General features: G+C 42.8%; 1 protein-coding gene and 2 non-coding genes across 3 annotated transcripts in view; 1 reads left to right on the forward strand and 2 right to left on the reverse strand.

Moving 5' to 3' along the window:
- Positions 1–7847: 7847 nt before the first annotated feature.
- LOC144241367 (U11 spliceosomal RNA) lies at positions 7848–7981 on the reverse strand. The gene has a single exon (XR_013338056.1). It is a non-coding gene; the product is annotated as a U11 spliceosomal RNA (small nuclear RNA).
- A 2378-nt stretch (positions 7982–10359) lies between these two features.
- On the reverse strand, positions 10360–10466 carry LOC144241351 (U6 spliceosomal RNA). The gene has a single exon (XR_013338042.1). It is a non-coding gene; the product is annotated as a U6 spliceosomal RNA (small nuclear RNA).
- A 2504-nt stretch (positions 10467–12970) lies between these two features.
- The window catches only part of TAF12 (TATA-box binding protein associated factor 12), a 35157-nt gene continuing 28815 nt past the window's right edge, over positions 12971–19312 (forward strand). The window contains exon 1 of the mRNA XM_077775641.1: positions 12971–13090. The gene's annotated coding sequence lies outside the window, so the exon portion shown is untranslated. The remainder of the gene's footprint in view (positions 13091–19312) is intronic.

Here is a 19312-nt window from a genome sequence, read left to right on the forward strand (position 1 = left end):
GCCTGGCTGGCTCAGTTGGTTAAGCACTTGATTCTTGGTCTCGGGGTTGTGAGTTCAAGCCCAACATTAGGTGTGGAGATTACTTAAAAATAAAATCTTAAATAATAATAACAAATTAAAATTAAAAAATAAAATTGTGGTAAAATACATATAACATAAAATTTAGCATTTTAACCACTTATCAGTGTACACTTGAATTGCATTAAGTACATTGACAGAGTTGTGCAAACATTACCACTGTCCAGCTCTAGAACTTTGACATCATCCTCAACTAAAACTCAGTGCTTACTATACAGTCACTTCCCGTACTACCCCCACTTCAGTCCCTAGTAACTACTCTCCTACTTTATGTCTCCATGAATCTGACCATTCTAGGTTCCTCAAATAAGTGAAAACACATGACATTTGATCTTGTGTGCAGACACCTTATTTCACTTAGCAGAATGTCCTCAAGGTCCATCCATGTTGTAACAGGTACCAGTACTTCATTCCTTTTAATGACCAACTAATGTTCCATTACATGGATATTTATTCATTTCGTTTATCTATTTATCCTCTGATGGGCATTTGAATTGTTTCTATCTTTTGGCTATTATGAATAATGCTGCTATGAATGGGTACACAAAATTTATCTTCAAAACTTGACTTTCGGATGCGCTTGGGTGGCACAGTTGGTTAAGCATCTGACATCAGCTCACGTCATGATCTCATGGTCTGTGAATTTGAGACCTGTGTCAGGCTCTGTGCTATAGCTCAGAGCCTGGAGCCTGCTTCAGATTCTGTGTGTGTCTCTCTCTCTGCTCTTCCCCTGCTCATGCTCTGTCTCTGTCTCTCAAAAATAAATAAACATTAAAAAATTGTTTTAATTATTTGATACAAGGACTCTCTATTCCATTGGGCTGTATGTCTGTCTTTATATCAATGCCACACTGTTTTACTTATTATAGCTTTGTAGGAATTTTTGAAATGAGGAAGTGTAGTCTTCCAACTTTGTTCTTTTCCAAGAGTATTTTGGCCATTAGGGGTCTTGAGATTCCATCGGAATGTTGGGATGGATTTTCTATTTCTGCAAAAACTGTCTTAGGATTTTTATAGGGATTGTATTGAATCCACAGATCTGTTTGGCTATCTCAACAATAATAGTAAGCCCATGAACATGGGATGTCTTTCCACTTATTTGTGTCTTCTTTAATTTCTTTCAGGATGTTTTGTAGTCAGTGTCAGTCAGTGTACAAGTTACACTCATCCTTGGTTTAGTTTCACCTCCTTGGTTAAGTTTATTCCTAAGCATTTTATTTTTTGATGTTGTTATAAATGGAATTGTTTTCTTAATTTCCTTTTTGGATTATTACTGTATAGAAACACAGTTTTTATGTGACCATCTGTTGGTCACATATCCCAACATAGGGGAGCTCAGGGACCTATTTTTTGGCTTTGTGTTTTTTTAAGTAAGCTCTATGCCCAACATGAGGCTTAAACTCATGACCCTGAGATCAAGAGTGACATGCTCTACAGACTGAGCCAGCCAGGCACCCCCAGGTTCGGTCAGTTTTGAGAGAGGAGCCATACTTATATCTCCCTACCTGAAGGTTAGAAACTTCCTCTTCTCTGACAAACTCCTCTTCCCCTCCACCCTTAAAGTGCCAATACTTCATGGCTTCTCAAAATCAATCTCCCTGAATCACCTCCCCTGCCTACCCCACCCCCCCAACCTGGAGTAAACCCATCCTGTATGGAGTCTATGACCTGAGTAGAAGGAGTTCCATTTTAGTTACAGAAGGCAACTTCCTTACTAGTTGTGTAAACTTGGACTACCTATAAAATGGGCAGAGTGTTCTTGTCCTACTTCTGAGAATGGACAGGAGCAGGCTGCCTTGCTACACCCATATCCTTGGACATAGCAGGTGCTTAAGAAATAGCAGCAAAGGTACTTGTATACCCATAAACACTGTATGGATTATGAAGAGCTATGAAAATGTATTGAATGCTTACTAAGTGCCAGGTACCACATCAGACACCAAGGATGCAGGAGATATACAAGACACAGGTTTCATGCCCTCACACAGGTGACATTCTGGCTGGGGAATATAAATATTGAGCAACTAACTTTGCATTGAGTATAAATGCACTAATAACAATTATGATAATATGCTGCTAAGAAGTACATGCCATGAAAGAGTGTAGCAGAGCGTGCGGGAGCTAACCTAGTGAGAGGTGGGGAAGTCAAGGAAGGCCTCCCTGAGAAAGTAACATTTGACCTGAGATGTAAAGAACGAAGAGTGGAGGAGGGCACTTGTGGGGATGAGCACTAGGTGTTATATGGAAACCAACTTGACAATAAACTATTAAAAAAGAAAAAGAAAAAAAGAATGAAGAGGAAGTAGCCATGATGGGAAAGGGGGAGGACCTGTTGAGAAAGAACATTTCCAGCTAGAAGGAAGAACTTTCTAGAGGCCCTGAGGCAAGGAGAGGGTAGTGACTTCAGAGATACACAGAGAAAAACCAGTGCGGCCAGAGCCCTGAGAACAAAGGATGGTGAGTCACGGAGACTTACAGGATGTTAAACCAAACGAGTTAGGCGCCACGGAAGGGTCTTAAATGAGGGGGGTAGTGACATAATCAGCTAACACACAGAAGCTCAGCATGCAGGAAGTCCACTAAGGTCAAGTTTCTAAATTAGAGAACTTATTTCATAAACCGATTACAGATTCTCAGGCTCCTAGCTGAGTGTATTCTCCTTCCAGCCCTTGATTTTTTTTTTTTTTACATCTTTATTCAAGTATAATTTACATACCACAAAACTTACGCATTTTAAATGCACAATTCAATGATCTTTAATTTTTAATAAATTTCTAGAAGTGTACAACTGTGACCATAACGTATTTTTAGGACATTTGCTTCACCCCCTAAAGATCCCCCATGTCCATTTGTAGGGCATGCCCCTACACTACCCTCCCACCATGCCCCCAGCCTCTGGTATAGATGTCCACACCCACACTGAGCTCAGATCCACTTCAGGGGAGGGCCCGAGTGGGGGCCATGCCTTTGCCCAGACCCTGGACTTGGGCCATGCCTTTGCTGAACCCTGCACTTTGACCTAGGCTGGGAGCTAGAGGACCCTGTACCTGGCCCTGTTGGCTCCGTGGGAATGGGCGGTCCCTGTCCCAGGGGGTATCTCTAGTGACATTCACATGGGGCCTTGATGCACTCACTGGGACCCCTCCCCGCACCTCCCACAGAACCCGGGGTGGGGGGTTGGCAGGGGACCGGCTGGGGTCCTCCTCTTATGCCCAAGGGTTTGGGGTCCAGCCCAGCTGACCTTGTCCCAGCTCCCCCTCCCCAGGCTGGTGTGAGTGTGTGTGTGTGTGTTCACACCCAGCTTCTATTTTGTATTGCAAATGTAAATAAATAAAAGTGTTCCCACCTCCAGCTCCAGGCAGCTACTTACCTGTTTTCTTCTGCTTTCTGTCTCTATAGATTTGCCTTGCCTGGACATTTTATATAAAAGGAATCATATAAAATTGGTCTTCTGGGACTGATTTTGTCATCATTTGTATTCCAGTGACTATGCGTCTCCATTATTTCTCTAACCTTTTCATATCCTCTGTATTTTCATAGAAAGTAGGAAAAAATGGGGGTGTCGGGCTGGCCCAATCAGAAGAGTGTGTTATTCTTGATATTGGGGTTATGAGTTTGAGCCCCATGTTGCGTGTAGAGATCATTTAAATAAATAAAACTTAAAAAAGAAAAGAGGGGACTATGGATAAGCAAAATGAAAAAGCTTCACTTTCCCAATGATCCTTCCTAATAGATTCCGCTATAGTTGACTTTCTCCTGGGGGCATTCTGGGCAGTCAGAGACCCGATTCCTATCAGAAGACTTGGGCTCACCTCTTGACTCTGCTACTTTCTTGCTATGTGATCTGGGCCTCTTGGAGGTTTTGTTTTCTAATCTGTAAAGTGAGCTAAATAATACTACCTACCTCATTGGTTTATATGATTAATAATAGGAGCTAATGCATGCTAAGTGCTTAATATAGGGACTGGGACTTGATAAGCACATCATAGAGATGAACCATTATTGTTGGAGGCCGTGCCGGCTCCGACAGGTCCAGGGGTCCCTGAAGGATGGACGGTGTCGGCGAGAGAGAATGAGAGAGCCCTGAGATTCTTTCTGATCACCAGGCAGGCATCTCTGTCCTGTCGGTTTTGGTGTCTTTATTTAAAGGTTCAACAACCATATGAGGTCAGAGAAAAGGAATTTCTTACAATGAGAAGTCTTTTGTGATATCAATTGCAGAATTATCCCAGTCATGGTGAATTTACAACCAAGGAAATAACAGGATGCTCTTAGTGAAAGACAGGATAACATATAAGTTACATTGTATATAGATAAGTTAGGAGTCTTTCTGTCTGGCTCTCAAGAGGATGAATGATTCTGAATTGGTTAGTTTGTGGAAACTACCAAGGGGGCTCTATATGTATCAGTCTTTGCATCTGGGTTTATGTTTTAATTACTCTTATCTATCCTCATCCCAGCTGCCAGTGTAAGGGAAGATGTCTGTGGAATGTAGGCCCTGAGGAAGGGACTGCCATACATCACCAATTAGTAAGTTATGTTCGGTACTTATCTGTCCTTAACTATAAATTAGGCTCTTCTGATATGGGACCAGGCTCAATAGTAACTCTTGTGTTCTTAACCCCCTTTATTATCTAAGTCTTGGATCTGCAAGGCCCATAGGAAGAACCTTTTGACAATGATCCACAGAGCTCTTATCTAAAATCTCTTTTGTAAAGGCAGGAATATGCTTTTCCTATGAGGTAACTGTGTTCAGAATATGGGTTTGATATGGAATATTGTGAGGCCTGGTCAATACCAGCAGGCTCATTTCCAACATGAGCCAGTAGTAGCAGAAGGAGATACTAGTCTTCATTTCTCATGGCAGAAGCTGTGCAAACATTGCCATTCCCTTGCTGTGACTGCCATCCAGAGAGGCCGGTGCGGCTCCCGGCACATTATCATAAATGTTCCCATGCAACATTTGATTTTTATTATTATTCATTATTTTTTTTAAAGTAAGCTCCGTGCCGAATATGGAGCTTGAACTCATGACCCCAAGATCAAGGGTCAAGATCAAGATCAAGTGAGAAAGAATGGTTGTCACATGAGATGCCTGGGTGGCTCAGGGGGTTAAGCGTCCAACTTTGGCTCAAGTTATGATCTTGCAGTTTGTGAGTTTGAGCCCCACGTCTGGCTCTGTGCTGACAGCTTGGAACTTGGAGCCTGCTTTGGATTCTGTTTTTCCCTCTCTTTCTGCCCCTCCCCTACTCATGTCCTGCCTCTCTCTCTCAGAAATAAGCATTAAAAATTTAAAGAAAAAAGAATGCTTTTCACATTTTTATTTTTTAAATGTTTATTTTTGAGAGAGAGAAAGAGAGAGTGCATGTGGGTGAGGGGCAGAGGGAGAGGGGGACAGAGGATCTGAAGCAGACTGTGTGCTGGCAGCAGAGAGCCCTATTCAAGGCTCAAACTCACCAACTGTGAAATCATGACCTGAGCCGAAGTCAGACACTTAACCAACGGAACCACCCAGGCACCCCTGTTTTTCACATTTTTAAATGGCTGGCAGGATTAAAAAAATAAATCAAGGGGCGCCTGGGTGGCTTAGTCGGTTAAGCGTCCGACTTTCGCTTAGGTCATGATCTCGCGGTTCGTGGGTTCGAGCCCCGCGTCGGGCTCTGTGCTGACTGCCAGCTCAGAGCCTGGAGCCTGTTTCGGAGTCTGTGACTCCCTCTCTCTCTGACCCTCCCCTGCTCACGCTGTCTCTCTCTCTCTCTCTCTCCTAGAAATAAATAAAACATTTAAAAAAAAATCAAAATAATACTTCATATTATTTTCATATGTGAATTTATGTGAAATTCAAATTTCAGTGTCTGTAGGTAAAACTTTATTGGAACACAGCTACTCCCACTTGTTTGTATATTGTCTGCACTGCTTTGCAATAGCAGAGTTGAGTGGCTGGCAGAGACTATATGACCACAAAATCTAAAATATGCACCATCTGGCCTCTTTACAGAAAAAGTATGCTGATACATGGTGGAGGTAACTCTTAATCACTTACGCTTTTTTTTTTTTTTTTTTTTAAAGGGGGTGGGTGGCTGGGTGGCTCAGTTGGTTGAGCATCCAGCTTCGGCTCAGGTCATGATCTCACCGTTTATGGTTTCGAGCCCCACGTGGGGCTCTGTGCTGGCAGCTTGGAGCCTGGAGCCTGCTTCGAATTCTGTGTCTCCCTCTCTCTCTCTCTGACCCTCCCGGCTCACGCTGTCTCTCTCTCTCTCTCTCTCTCTCAAAAATAAATAAAACATTAAAAAAAAAATACTGCAGGGAACATCCAAGGCCTGTGAGACCAGAAGTCAGTGGCTTCTTCCGGCTGCCACCTGGCTGGTTTCAGGCTGGCCAGTCTGGTCTTTCAGCTCTTGTACTGTAGCTCATTGGCTCCACCCTCAAGCCTTTGCCTCTACTAAAGAGCCCTTACCCCCACAACTTTGAACCCTACAAGGCTCTTCTATTTCTTTTTCCGGTTTCAGGTACAAAGTCTTTGCTTCAGAAAAGCTTTCCCAGATCTCCTCCTCCCAACCAAATTCAGCACAGTACTCAGTTTGCTAGTCTCTCCTTTCAATAAGCCTTGTGAGTGCCTCACTACATCAGGTACTGGGTCCATCACTACTACAGTTGACCCTTGAACATTGCAGCGCTGAGGGGTGTCACCCTCCCACCACTTCCCCCACTGTAAAAAAGCTCCAGTAGAACTTCTCATCCAGTAGAACTTCTGACTCCTCCCAAACTGCCTTCTGTTGACTAGAAGCTTTACTGATAACGTAAAACAGGGGCATCTGGGTGGCTCAGCCGGTTAGGCGGTCTGACTTCAGCTCAGGTCATGATCTCACCATTCGTGAGTTCAAGCCCCACATAGGGCTCTGTGCCGACAGCTCAGAGCCTGGAGCCTGCTTGGGATTCTGTGTCTCCCTCTCTCTCTCTCTGACCCTCCCCCACTCACGCTCTGTCTCTCAAAAATGAATAAATATTTTTTAAATGATAACATAAAACAGTTGACTAACATGTTTTTTGTATATGTATTATATACAGCATTTTCTTTCTTTCTCCTTCCTTCCTTCCTTCATTTATTTATTTCTGAGAGAGAGAACGAACAGGGGAGGGGAAGAGAGGGGGACACAATCAAAGCAGGTTCCATGCTCCCAGCTGTCAGCACAGATCCTGACAGGCGGCTCAAACTCAGGAACTACAAGATCAGGATCTGAGCCCAAGTCATACGACTGAGCCATCCCAGCAGCCCTACCACAGCTTTAGAAAGGGATAGATACAGATAAAAATCCATGCACATATCATACTAGCCTGGTTAAAGGGGAAGAATTTTTACAAAATCAAAGTTATGTGTGATGATTCCATCACCCCTGCAGACAGGCACCTAGGAGGAGGCCGGACGTTCCCTCACTCTCAAACCTGTAACTTACTTGGCTAAAATCTCAATCCCCTCACCTGTAAAACGTAAAACAACTACTCTTACCTACGTCAGTAATCACCTGAGCGGTTTTTCCACGTGAAAACACCTTAATGCTCACAAATCATTGACATTTCCTTCCGTAACTGGTTGACGTAACCGGGATAAAAAGTCACCGATTAGAACTTTTTACAACTACTACTTTATATACCGTCATTTATACTGTAAACAACGAAACTCAAGGGCAACACCAAGCAAAACAACCACAACCTTTCTTCAAATCTTGAGCCGCCGAAGCTCTAAACCTTTTTTTCGTACTACTCAAAACAGGGGCGCCGGGACCAACGATCACCAGCTGCCCAGGTACCAAAAAATTATGCTTCCGAAATCTCTTGATGTCGATTCCGCACGCAGAGCAATGGAGCTGCCCTACGTGTGCCACTCACGACAGAAGCCCTTTTTGCCTGAACGGGCGCAAAAGCAGGGTGGCAGTGTTGGCGAATCCCTTTTTTGCTAAAGGTGAAAACAAAGCTAACGCAATTTCCTATTCGACGTTTCAAGTTGAGGGGTGGGGGCAGGGTCTGCAAGACATTCTGGCCAGAGAGCAATCTTCACAAGAAGACTCTTAGGATTTGTCCTTTCGATTTTTATATAGAAGTAAAGGCAAGGACATAAATTATATGCAAATATGCGCGGTGCTTGCTGGGAAGGGGCCGGCGGACGCAGAGGGAGGGACCAGGAAGAGCTTTTGTAGGAGAGGGCGGGGCCAGCTGCCGCCAGCTGCAGTGGGCATGGGGTGGCACCTGTTGTACGCTGCGCCGCAGATCCGCTTCTGGGCGGCTGTGGGTACCCATCTGCAGAAGACACGAATCCCACCCTATTAAAATTGAAAATGCACAACCTTGTGCCACCCCCGGCCGTCGACCCTGAAGGGGTCCCACCAGGGAAGCACTGGCAGCACAGCTTCCCTGTAAGAGAAAAATTGGGAGCAAGCTAATCTGCTAACGGATTAGCAGAGTGTAGTGTGTTCATAAAGTGGAATGTTCGCTGCTGCGCTGCCAGGAGTGAATTAGACACCCAAAAGCATTGAGTGACAAGAGTTGAAGAATAAGGTACAGCATGACGACGATTAACGTGCAGGGAAAAAAAAAATCAATAACTACGTTTGGATTGACTGAAGTAGATCTTTATCAACAGATATTTAAAAAATGAGTGAAGGTGTTGAATAGAATATCACATTAAGTGATCAGTGTAAACAAAGAGCATACATGTGTGCACATAAAAACCCAGGGCTATATATTTTCTAACGCCACATATTTTATTAACTTTCTAAAATAGATTTGCAAGAACACACATCAATGATTACTTCTGGGAAGGAGGGAAGGATGAGGGTCATGATACACACGTTTCCTATGTACAAATACATAGATTTTTTTAAATGTTTTACGTGTAATATTCTAATTATTTAAAATAATTTACAGGAATGATTTACCTGTGATATTCTATTTCAAAAAAGCATAATGAGCTATTTTATTACTTGTATAATTGAAAATATTTTTTAAATTGTTCTTGCTTCGGGGGAACTGGGAGCCCTGGGGGGCTCAGTCATTTAAGCATCTGACTTTTGGTTTTGGCTCAAGTTATATATAGTCTCATGGTTCATGGGATGGAGGATACTTGGGATTCTCTCTTTATCCTTCTCTATGTGCCCCATCACCACCTTGTGCTCTTTCTCTCTCTAAAAAAATAAATAAACATTAAAACAAAGTATTAAAAAAAATTGTCTTTGCTTTCTGCATTTTCTCCCTATATTTCATTTTCTAAAGTCAGGTTTGTTGATATGTAATTTACATATAAATATCTCTTTTTTATCATATGGTTTAACAAACTCATATAGACATGTATCTGGTACCACAACCAATCAAATGTCAAACATTTCCATCACCCACAAAAGTTCCTTTGTTTCCTTTTCTACTCACCTTCTTCCCCTAGTCCCAATCTTGGTAATCAGTGCTCTTCTCTGGTCCTGTAGTTTTGCCTTTTCCAGAATGGCATAAAAATGGAATCAATCACATATACTTGATTTAATACAAAAACAGTATGTGCTAATTGTAAAAATGTTGAAACAGTACAGAAGTGTGAGAATGTTTTCCCCAAACTACTATGAACGGTTTAGTGTTTCCCTTGCCAGACTATTTCCTAAGTACATATAGATTTTTTTTATACTTTATTTATTTTTGAGAGAGAGAGCATGAGTTAGGGAGGGGCAGAGCAAGAGGGGGACCAGAATCCAAAGCAGGCTCCAGGCTCCTAGCTGTCAGCATAGAACCTGACATGAGGCTCGAAGTCACAAGCCGTGAGATTGTGACCTGAGCCGAAGTCATCTGCTCAACTGACTGAGCCACCCAGGAGCCCCTACATAGAGTTTTTTTTTAATTTTTAAATTTTTTTTAGAGAGAGAGTGCGAGTGCTTGAGTGGGGGCAGGGTGGGGGAAGGGACATGGGGAGGGGAGAGAGAGAGAGAGAGAGAGAGAAAATATCTCCAGTAGCCTCCACGCTCAGTGCAGAACCTGACGTGGGGTTCAATTACACAACCCTGTGATCGTGACGTGACCTGAGCCAAAATCAAGTGTCCAACACTCAACTACTGAGCCACCCAGGCTCCCCTACATAGATTTTTTGAAACAAAAAATATAGACCATCAGGCATTTTACTCTCCTTAATATATTTATTTATTTTTAAATAAAAGTTTATTTAATATACATAAGTTAATATACAGTGCAATATTGGCTTCAGAAGCAGAATTCAGTGATCAATTCGCTTACATACAAAACACAGTGAAAAATACGTAATGCTTCACGAATTTGCATGTCATCCTTGTGCAGTGGGCATGCTAATCTTCTCTGTGCTATTCCAATTTTAGTATATATAGTACTGAAGTGAGCACTAATATATATATTTTTAAATATTTTTATTTCTAGGAGAGAGAGACAGCGTGAGCAGGGGAGGGTCAGAGAGAGGGAGACACCGACTCTGAAATAGGCTCCAGGCTCTGAGCTGGCAGTCAGCACAGAGCCCAACACGGGGCTCGAACCCACAAACTGCGAGATCATGACCTAAGCAAAGTCGGACACTTAACCGACTAAGCCACCCAGGTGCCCCAGCACTAATATATTTTAATAATATATAGAAGTACCTGACCTCTTCAAAGTAGAAGCTTCAAGAGAAGGGAGTCACATAAACGGCTCTTCCACAATAATAGGAAGCAGACCTGTAAACAGGCGGGAAGCCTAGCACGGCACTGTCAGTTGTGTTTGTTGGGGGCTTCTCCTATAATCAATCCACTGGTCATTTTTTAAACACAGATCATTATTTGGGGCACCTGGATGGCTCAGTTGGTTGAGTGTCCGAGTTTAGCTCAGGTCACGATCTCATGGTTTGTGGATTCTTATCTACTAGTATATAAACCAGGGCCTATCAAAAGGCTTGGCACACAATGGAACACTCTGTTAAATGAGTGAATGTACATTTAAACTGGTCTTAAAAAGATGGAGTGGGAGGAAAGGTGTGCCAGATCCTCAGGAGAATGAAGAGAGCTATAGCAGGAAAATCAGGCTAAGGAAGACCGCTTGAAGCCTGATGGTAAAGGGGTCTTGAATCTAAGAATCTGCATCTGGTGGCAATGTAGAGGTGACTGGAAGTTTGATGGGCCAAAGATGAGAAGATGTAAAGACAAGAAGGCCACTGGGGGCACCTGGCTGGCTCAAAGAGCCTGTGACTCTTGATCTAGGGGTTGAGTTTGAGCCCCATGCCGGAAGTAGAGACTACTAAAAAATAAAACTTAACAAATAAATAAAATAAGCTTAAAAAATAAAAAGACAAGAAGGGCAGGTTACTGCACCAATACAGGTGGGGGACACTTCTTCCTGATTTTTGCAGGCAGTTACCATGGCTCACTTTGGGCTGTCATGGCCCTTTGTATATTCCTTTGTGTTTCCTGGTTCTTCATCTTATTGTGAATATCACATTGGCTGGGACTGGGTCTTACATACCTAGCACCTGGGATAAAGTAAAAAAGTAATCCCAAAGTGTTTGATGTAAAAACTAAAACGATCAGTTTAACAGTTACACACAGGATAGGGTTAGTTCAGAGTTCAAGTTGAGACTGCATTTATTAGAATCTTACTTAATCTCTCAGGGGTTGTATTTTATTTTAAAGTTTTATTATTATTATTATTTTATTCTGAGAGAGAGAGGGAGGGAGAGCAAGGGAGAGGCATAATCCCAAACCAGCTCCACGTTATCTGCAGGGAGGAGGAGCCCCGCCTGGAGGCTGGAACTCACCAACCTGAGATCATGATTTGAGATGAAGTCCCATGCTTAACCCACTGAGCCACTCATGCGCCCCTCTCCGTTTTCCTTAAATGATTAAGTGATAATACGGGCTCCATGTCATCAGCAGGGAGGAGGAGCCCCACCTAAAGGCTGGAACTCACCAACCTGAGATCAGGACCTGAGATCAAGAGTCCCACGCTTGGGGCGCCTGGGTGGCTCCGTCGGTTAAGCCTCGGACTTAGGCTCAGGTCATGATCTCCTGATTCTTGAGTTTGGAGCCCCGCGGTTAGGCATATGCTGACAGCTCACAGCCTGGAGCCTGCTTCAGATTCTGTGTGTGTGTCGCTCTCTCTCGTCCGCTCCCTTGCGCATGCTCGCTCGCGCTGTCTCGCTCTCTCGTTCAAAAATAAGAGTCCCACGCGTAACCCACTGAACCACTCAGGCGCCCCCCTCAGGGGCACCTGGGTGGCTCAGTTGATTGGGCATCTGAGCCTTTATATTGGTTCAAGTCCTGGGATGGTGGCATCAAGCCCATCGTCAGACCTCTGTGGAACCTGCTTGGGATTCTCTGTTCCTCTCTGCCCCTCCCCCATTTCAAAACATACATTTTTATAAAGATTAAATGATACATCGGAGTTAAGAGGCTTAGCAAAGTTCCTTGATGACAGGAAGTCCTCAATTAATACTATTTGCAATCCACAGGTACAACCGGTCTCTCCTCTCCATGCTCTTGTGCTGCCAACTCCAGTGTTAGATTTCAACAGGATTACCCACGCGGTGCTGCGGTCCCAGGTGATATCTCCGTCCAGATACCACCACAAAGGCAACTAAATCAACTAAAAATGGCGACCTCCAAGCCATCCAAGGGCGTCAATTATCGGCTGTGGTAGCATATACGATACGCGGAGACTGAAAGAAACAGCAAGGGCAGGGATCGCAACGCCGGGGTAGAAGGCGACGAGTTCGCCCACGCTGCCTGTCAACCACAAGCAAGAAAATCCCCAACCGCCGGAGCAGAGCAACAGCCTGGGACCGCGACCACGTGTCAAAGGGCAGTCTGCGCCTGCGTAAACAAGGCGCGCGCCCGCCGGCCGGAAGAGCCGCGCGTTTCCGGGTTGGAGGCGGGGAGCGGTGCCGGAAGTACTCGGGGAGGGCCGAGCAGTCGGACCGGCTGCTGAGACGAACGCTTCACTGGGGCAGTCTCCGCATATCATGGGGAGATAGACGCTGCTGCCTGTGAGTCTTGGGCCCTGGCAGTTGAGGAAGAAGAGCGGGAGGAGGGAGTCAGGACCCAGACCCACAGTGGGTCAGTGTTTGAAGAGCTAGGTTGTGGAGGAGACCGGGTTGTGCGAGGAATCAGGCTGTTGGGACGGGACTAAGGGGCTCCGGGCTCGGAGAAGACGCGGCTGTGGGGATCGGGGCTGTAGACGGGACTTAGGGAACCGGGACGGATGTGAGTTCTCCGGCACCTGAGGGAAAGCGGTGTGAAAGGGACAGGATTGTGAGGACCCGTACTCTTAAGAGTAGAGGGTCGGAATGGAAAGGGGCGTGAAGACACGGGCTCCCGAAAGGTAAAAGCGGAGCTCTGAGGACTTGGGCTCCTAAGAGACAGAAGCGGGACAGTGAAGACCCGGGCTCCTAAGGGTTCAGGAACAGAGCAGCGGAGACTTAGGTTCCTGAGGGGCAGGAGCACTCAGAGACCACTTGGGTTTGGAAGGAACGGCAGCGGGCAGTGAAGACGGGCTTCTGTGGGCACGGGATCAGGGCTTGGAGACTCCGAAGTACCTGAAGGACCAGGGGCTGTGAGAACCCGAGCTCCCCAGAGCGGAGACTATAAGGGGCCATGGCTGCAGGGAGATCAGCCTCCAAGGGAAAGGGAGAGAGTTTGGAAACGATGTAGTGATCCATTTTTTTTCCTCTCTCATATTCGCCGAATCCAGAGTGGTAAAGGATGTATTCGGGGGAAGACGACCCTTCCTTCGCGCTGCCTGCTTGGCTTTTGGCAGGCTTTTCTTGTGTCAGATACTTTTATCTAGGAAAGCCCACATGCAAGCATCTTCGTTTTCTGCTTCATTCTTACGAAGCTCTGATGTGAAGTTGAAGCCGTTTGAACTCAGTTATATACTTGATAAGTGGTTTAAAAACCATTCCACTCAACGCTGATTGAGCACAGATTTCAAATAAAAGAATGTTAGGGCTAGGGGGACGGGATGGCCCAGGAAGATAATCTTTTTAAAAACTCGGTAAAGAGGCTGATGTCCAAAAAAGGCTTAGGATCACAGTGAGGCAGTGATTGATTTGATCATAATTTTGATATAGTACCCTGCTGTGCCTAGCAAACAGGAGATACTTGGCTAATATCCTTGAAAACATGCTTCTAGAATCTTTGCTTTAACGTCAAACTCAAGAAGGAAATTTTTACAAATTTAGTACTTTATTTCAAGTCTTGTGGCTGTATTGACACCAGTACAGTGAATGTCACCAGTTAGGGAACCTTTAAAGGACCACTTCTCCCCCCTCCCTCAGCCACCCGTATAGTAAGCCATTTAGAAAGTTGCAGATAAATAAGTTATATTCTATATAGTATTTAGTATAAGCATTTATTGGAGATGGCTGCTTAGATAAGAATGTCAGGGGTACTTGGACCAGTTATTTCCCTTCAATAATATCTTTTACTGAAACCTACACAGATTAATCAGGCATTATCATAAGCACTTTCAAGTGTTATATTATTTGATTCTCACAACCCCACAAGTTAGATATTGTTAGTCCCACTGTGCAGATAAGGACATTGGTTCAGAGAGGTTAAGTACCTTGCCTGAAAACACATGGTACTAAGTGGTCCATTCCCCAGTCAAACCTAGTTATGTGTTTGACTAACTTTTGTCTACTTTTCTAAGTGAATTCCTTTCCATATCTCCGTTTGCCCATCAATAAAATAGAGCACTTAAACAAAACATATCATTGGATGAAAGCACTCCCTCCTCAAGATTTCTCTTAATACCAAGTACTATAACTTGCTAGGATTCTTATATAGTGTAGTATTTGAGAACTAAATTTCTGTGTTTTTAAATAAGCTTAGATATTCAATATCGAAAAATGGAACCTGAATAGAAGTTTTCCTCACAATGGAGAAAGATATAGTTTTAAATTTAGGAGGCCACAAAAGACCAATTTGAAGAACAAGGACTTAAATTGGATTAACTTTACAATTAATTGTAACATGAACTAGATGATTAGGGAAATTGGGCTAACTTAGTTGAAACTACTATTTTTCCCCCAAAGGGTTAGCTTATACTATTTGCGAGTGCCTCTACAATATACCAGTGATCAAAACTTACACCAAATTATGAAGTAAAGCGTTCCCATGACACTATTTCAAAATATTTGATGGTTTAATTAATGATAATTTATTCCTGAGTTAACATCCTCATCTACATTTGCAAAACGTGCTTATTTCACTCATTTGTAGTTATAGCATTGAATATTATAATAGTATTTCAAAATGCCTGATCAAAAAATCGTTGTGTTAGAGAAGATATGAACATGGAACATACTACTTTTGACCTGAGGTCTTCATGGAAAGCCCCCAAATACTTTGGAGACCATACGCTACCAGTGTTCATCAGTCTGTACTGTGAAGTAGGTGTGCCAGTGGCAGCAGACAAACTGAAATCTGTATATATTAACTTAATTTAAAATCTTACACTAATTGTTAGAGAATGGTAAGGTCTTAAGAATTTGTCGGATCCCACTCTTAATTATAGATGTAGAAGCTCTGGTCAAAGGGAGCTCACATAACTATGGCAGAAGTAAGATGATACCCAACCCTCTTGACTTGGGTCTTTCCTGTCCATAGGACCCCTCATCAGCCTCCTGTTGACCATTTACCACTACCATTTTTTTTTCAGTCACTTTGGTTTTGTATTGTTTTTTAAGTATTATTTATTTGAGAGAGATGGAGAATCCCATCCCAAGCAGGCTCTGCACTGTCAGCACAGAGCCCAGTGTGGGGCTGGAATTCACAAACTGAGACCATGACCCTAGCCAAAATCAAGAGTCTGATGCTTAACTGACTGATCCACCCAGGCACCCCACTTTTTTTTTTAATGTCCATAGTTGTAAAAATGGTTATAGGATGCCACCAACACATACTACAATGGGTGAAAACTTTTAGCTTTAATGCACTGATTTTTATAACTAACATTTAGAAGAGGAAAGCATATATACTATATAATATTAGCACACATGTTTATTTGTACTTTCCATGTGCAAGGCACTCTTCTAAGTTTCAATGTACTGTCACAACCATCCCATGAGATATACTTTATGATTAACTTCGTTTTTCACATGAGGAAATTGAGGCATAAAGAGATTAGAATAACTTGCTCAAGGACATAAAGCTAATTAATAACTCGAACCCAGACACTGCCACCAGAGTCTGTGCCCTCAACCACTGTACTGTATTGTCTTTCTGTTAAGTCAAAGCCACCTAAACAGAATCAAACCAGTCAAAAAATCTAATGGAAAAACATGTTGCTCTCAAGTTTTACAGAAACCAATTAATGGATTTTTTTATTTTATTTTTTTTTTTTTTAGGCTGGGAAATTTGAGGTCATTTAGATACATCTAGAAGCCAATGAGGAGAGAAACAGATAGAAAACCCAGTCATTAAATTCTGTACCACAGTGATAGGGCTTTTATGCCATCAGCCTGGTAGTCTCCTTTACTACAATATTTTGTTTAAATCCTAAACATTTCAGAAGTGAAAGGGTTTTAAAGATAATCTGTTCTTTCTATTCCCCTATTCTCTTCACTTAAAAAAAAAAAAATTGGTGGCATCCGGCTGGCTCAGTCCAAAGAACATGCTCCTCTTGATCTTAGGGTTGTTAAGTTTGAGCCCCAACGTTGGGTGTAGAGATTACTTAAGAAAGATCTTTATTTTTTTAAACTTTTTTTAAAGTTTATTTTCAGAGGAGAGAGAGACAGAGAACAGGGGAGGAACAGGGAGAGAAAGAAAGAATTCCAAGTAGGTTCTGTACTCTCAGCTCAGATCCCAATGTGGGGCCAGAACCCACGAACTGTGAGATCATGACCTGAGCTGGAATTAAGAGTTGAATGCTCTACCGACTGAGCCACCCAGGCTCCCCTTTTTAAAAAAATTTTTTTTTAAGTTTTATTTAAGTAATCTCTGTGCTCCATATGGGGCTTGAACTCACAAACCCAACATCTAGAGTTGCATGCTCTTCTGACTGAGCCAGCCAGGTGCCCCCAAAAATAAAATCTTTTTTAAAAATCTGTTGGGGTGCCTGAGTGGCACAGTCTTTTAGTGTCCGACTTGATCTCAGTTCAGGTCTTGATCTCAGTTCAGGTCTTGATCTCAGGGTCATGTGTTGGACTCTGTGCTGGGCATGAAGCCTACTTAAAAAAAATTGCTAATGGAACAGATGTCTAGAAAAGGCCATGGTCTTATAATAACTACAGGGTATTGTCCCCCCCATCCCCATCTCCCACCCTCTAAAAATCAGAACCTCGTAATACAATGATAGGGTTGCAACTGGATTTCTTTGAGGTACAAAGCTGTTAAAAGGAAAAGCAGCCAGGGCTTGTTATCCTCAGCCTGTCGACCACAGTTTGAATGTAACTGGTAAGGAGGAGGGAGGATAGACTTGGTATTTAATTGACCTCCCAGCCACACAATCTTGTTTTGATCAAATTATTAAGTAAGTTTTACTGTAGATCACTGGGGCATGGGCTTTCTGGACTTATTTCGTAAATCCCGTAGCATGTGATTTCCATATAGTAGGTGCTAGTAAAGATTTACTGTTAGAATTGTTCTCTCAAACTGTCCCACAGTTAATGCCTCTGTTTTTATGCAGTAGTACTTCCCTATTCTTGGCATTCCAAGTGAGAGAAATTTGAGTAGCCCAAAGGCAACCATGGTATATTACATAATGGAATTCAAGTTAATTACATTCACTTCATTCAGCATCATCCACAGTTGGACTTGATGAAAGTTGTCAGTAAACAGGTAATTTTGACATGGAGTCACTGACCATTTCAGAATGATTGTGATGTTTTTAAATTTACATACCAAAGAATCCACCCTTTGGGGAGTGCAGTTCTATGAGCTGTGACAAATGTGTACTGTCACGTAAGCACCATAACACTGCTCCCTAAAAGTTCCATCATCCCCAGAATTTCCTTCATGCTGCTCCTTTGTCGTCAAACCCTACCCCACTCCAAGCCACTGGCAACCACTAATCTGTTTTCTCCGTCCATATAGCTTTGCCTTTTCCAGTGTCATGTAAATGGAATCATACAGTAAGTAGCCTATGTGTTTGATTATCCTTGTTGCATGTCTCAGTAGTTCTTCCTTACTATTGCCGAGTAGTGCTCCGTTATATGGGTATATATTTGTAGTTTATCCATTCACTGGTTGAAGGACAATCTATTTTTTTTCACTTTTTGGCAGTTATTAATAATGCTGCTATAAACAGTCACATAGCAATTTTTGTGTGAATAGAAGTTTTCATTTCTTTAGGGTAAATACCTAGGAGTGGGATTGCTGGGTCATATGCTAAGTATATACTTAACTTTATAAAAAACTGCTGAACTGTTTTCCAAAGAGGTTGCACCATTTTACATTCACACAGAAATGTATGATGGTTTCAGTTGCTCAACATCCTCTCCAGCACTCGTCTATTTTTAAAAATTTTTAATTATTCTAATAGTATTTAGTGGTTACTCATTTCCCTCATTGCATTTCCCAGATGACTGATGATCTTGAGTACCTTTTCATGTGTTTATTTGTCATCTGTATATCTTCTTACATGAAGGCTGTGTTCAGATCTTTTGTCCCTTTTTTAATTGTGTTGTTTGTTTTCTTATTGTTGAATTTTGAGAGTTCTTTATGTATCCCTCATACAAGTTGTCAGATACATGAGTTTTAAATTTTTTTTTTTTTTAATGTTTTATTTATTTCTAGGAGAGTGAGAGAGACAGTGTGAACAGGGGAGGGTCAGAGAGAGAGGGAGTGACAGACTCTGAAACAGGCTCCAGGCTCTGAGCTGGCAGTCAGCACAGAGCCCGACGCGGGGCTCGAACCCACGAACCGCGAGATCATGACCTAAGCGAAAGTCGGACGCTTAACCGACTAAGCTACCCAGGCGCCCCTTTTTGTTTTTATTTTAATTCCAGTTAGCGTACTGTGTTCTATTCATTTGAGTTATACGATGTAGTGATTCAACAATTCCATACATCACCCAGAGCTTATCACAGTGCCCTCCTTAATCCCCATCACCCACTTAACCCCTATCCCTCTCCCCTCACCTTTGGTAACCATCAGTTCTTTACAGTCAAGAGTCTGTTAGAAGTGAATAATTTAAGGTATGTGAATGTTAGTGATTTAAAAGGATAGATGTTGGAAGACTTTTCAAACTATACTTTCCCATATCT

This window comes from Crocuta crocuta, unplaced genomic scaffold (genome assembly GCF_008692635.1).
Source record: "Crocuta crocuta isolate KB4526 unplaced genomic scaffold, BGI_CrCroc_1.0 scaffold127, whole genome shotgun sequence".
NCBI lineage: Eukaryota > Metazoa > Chordata > Mammalia > Carnivora > Hyaenidae > Crocuta > Crocuta crocuta.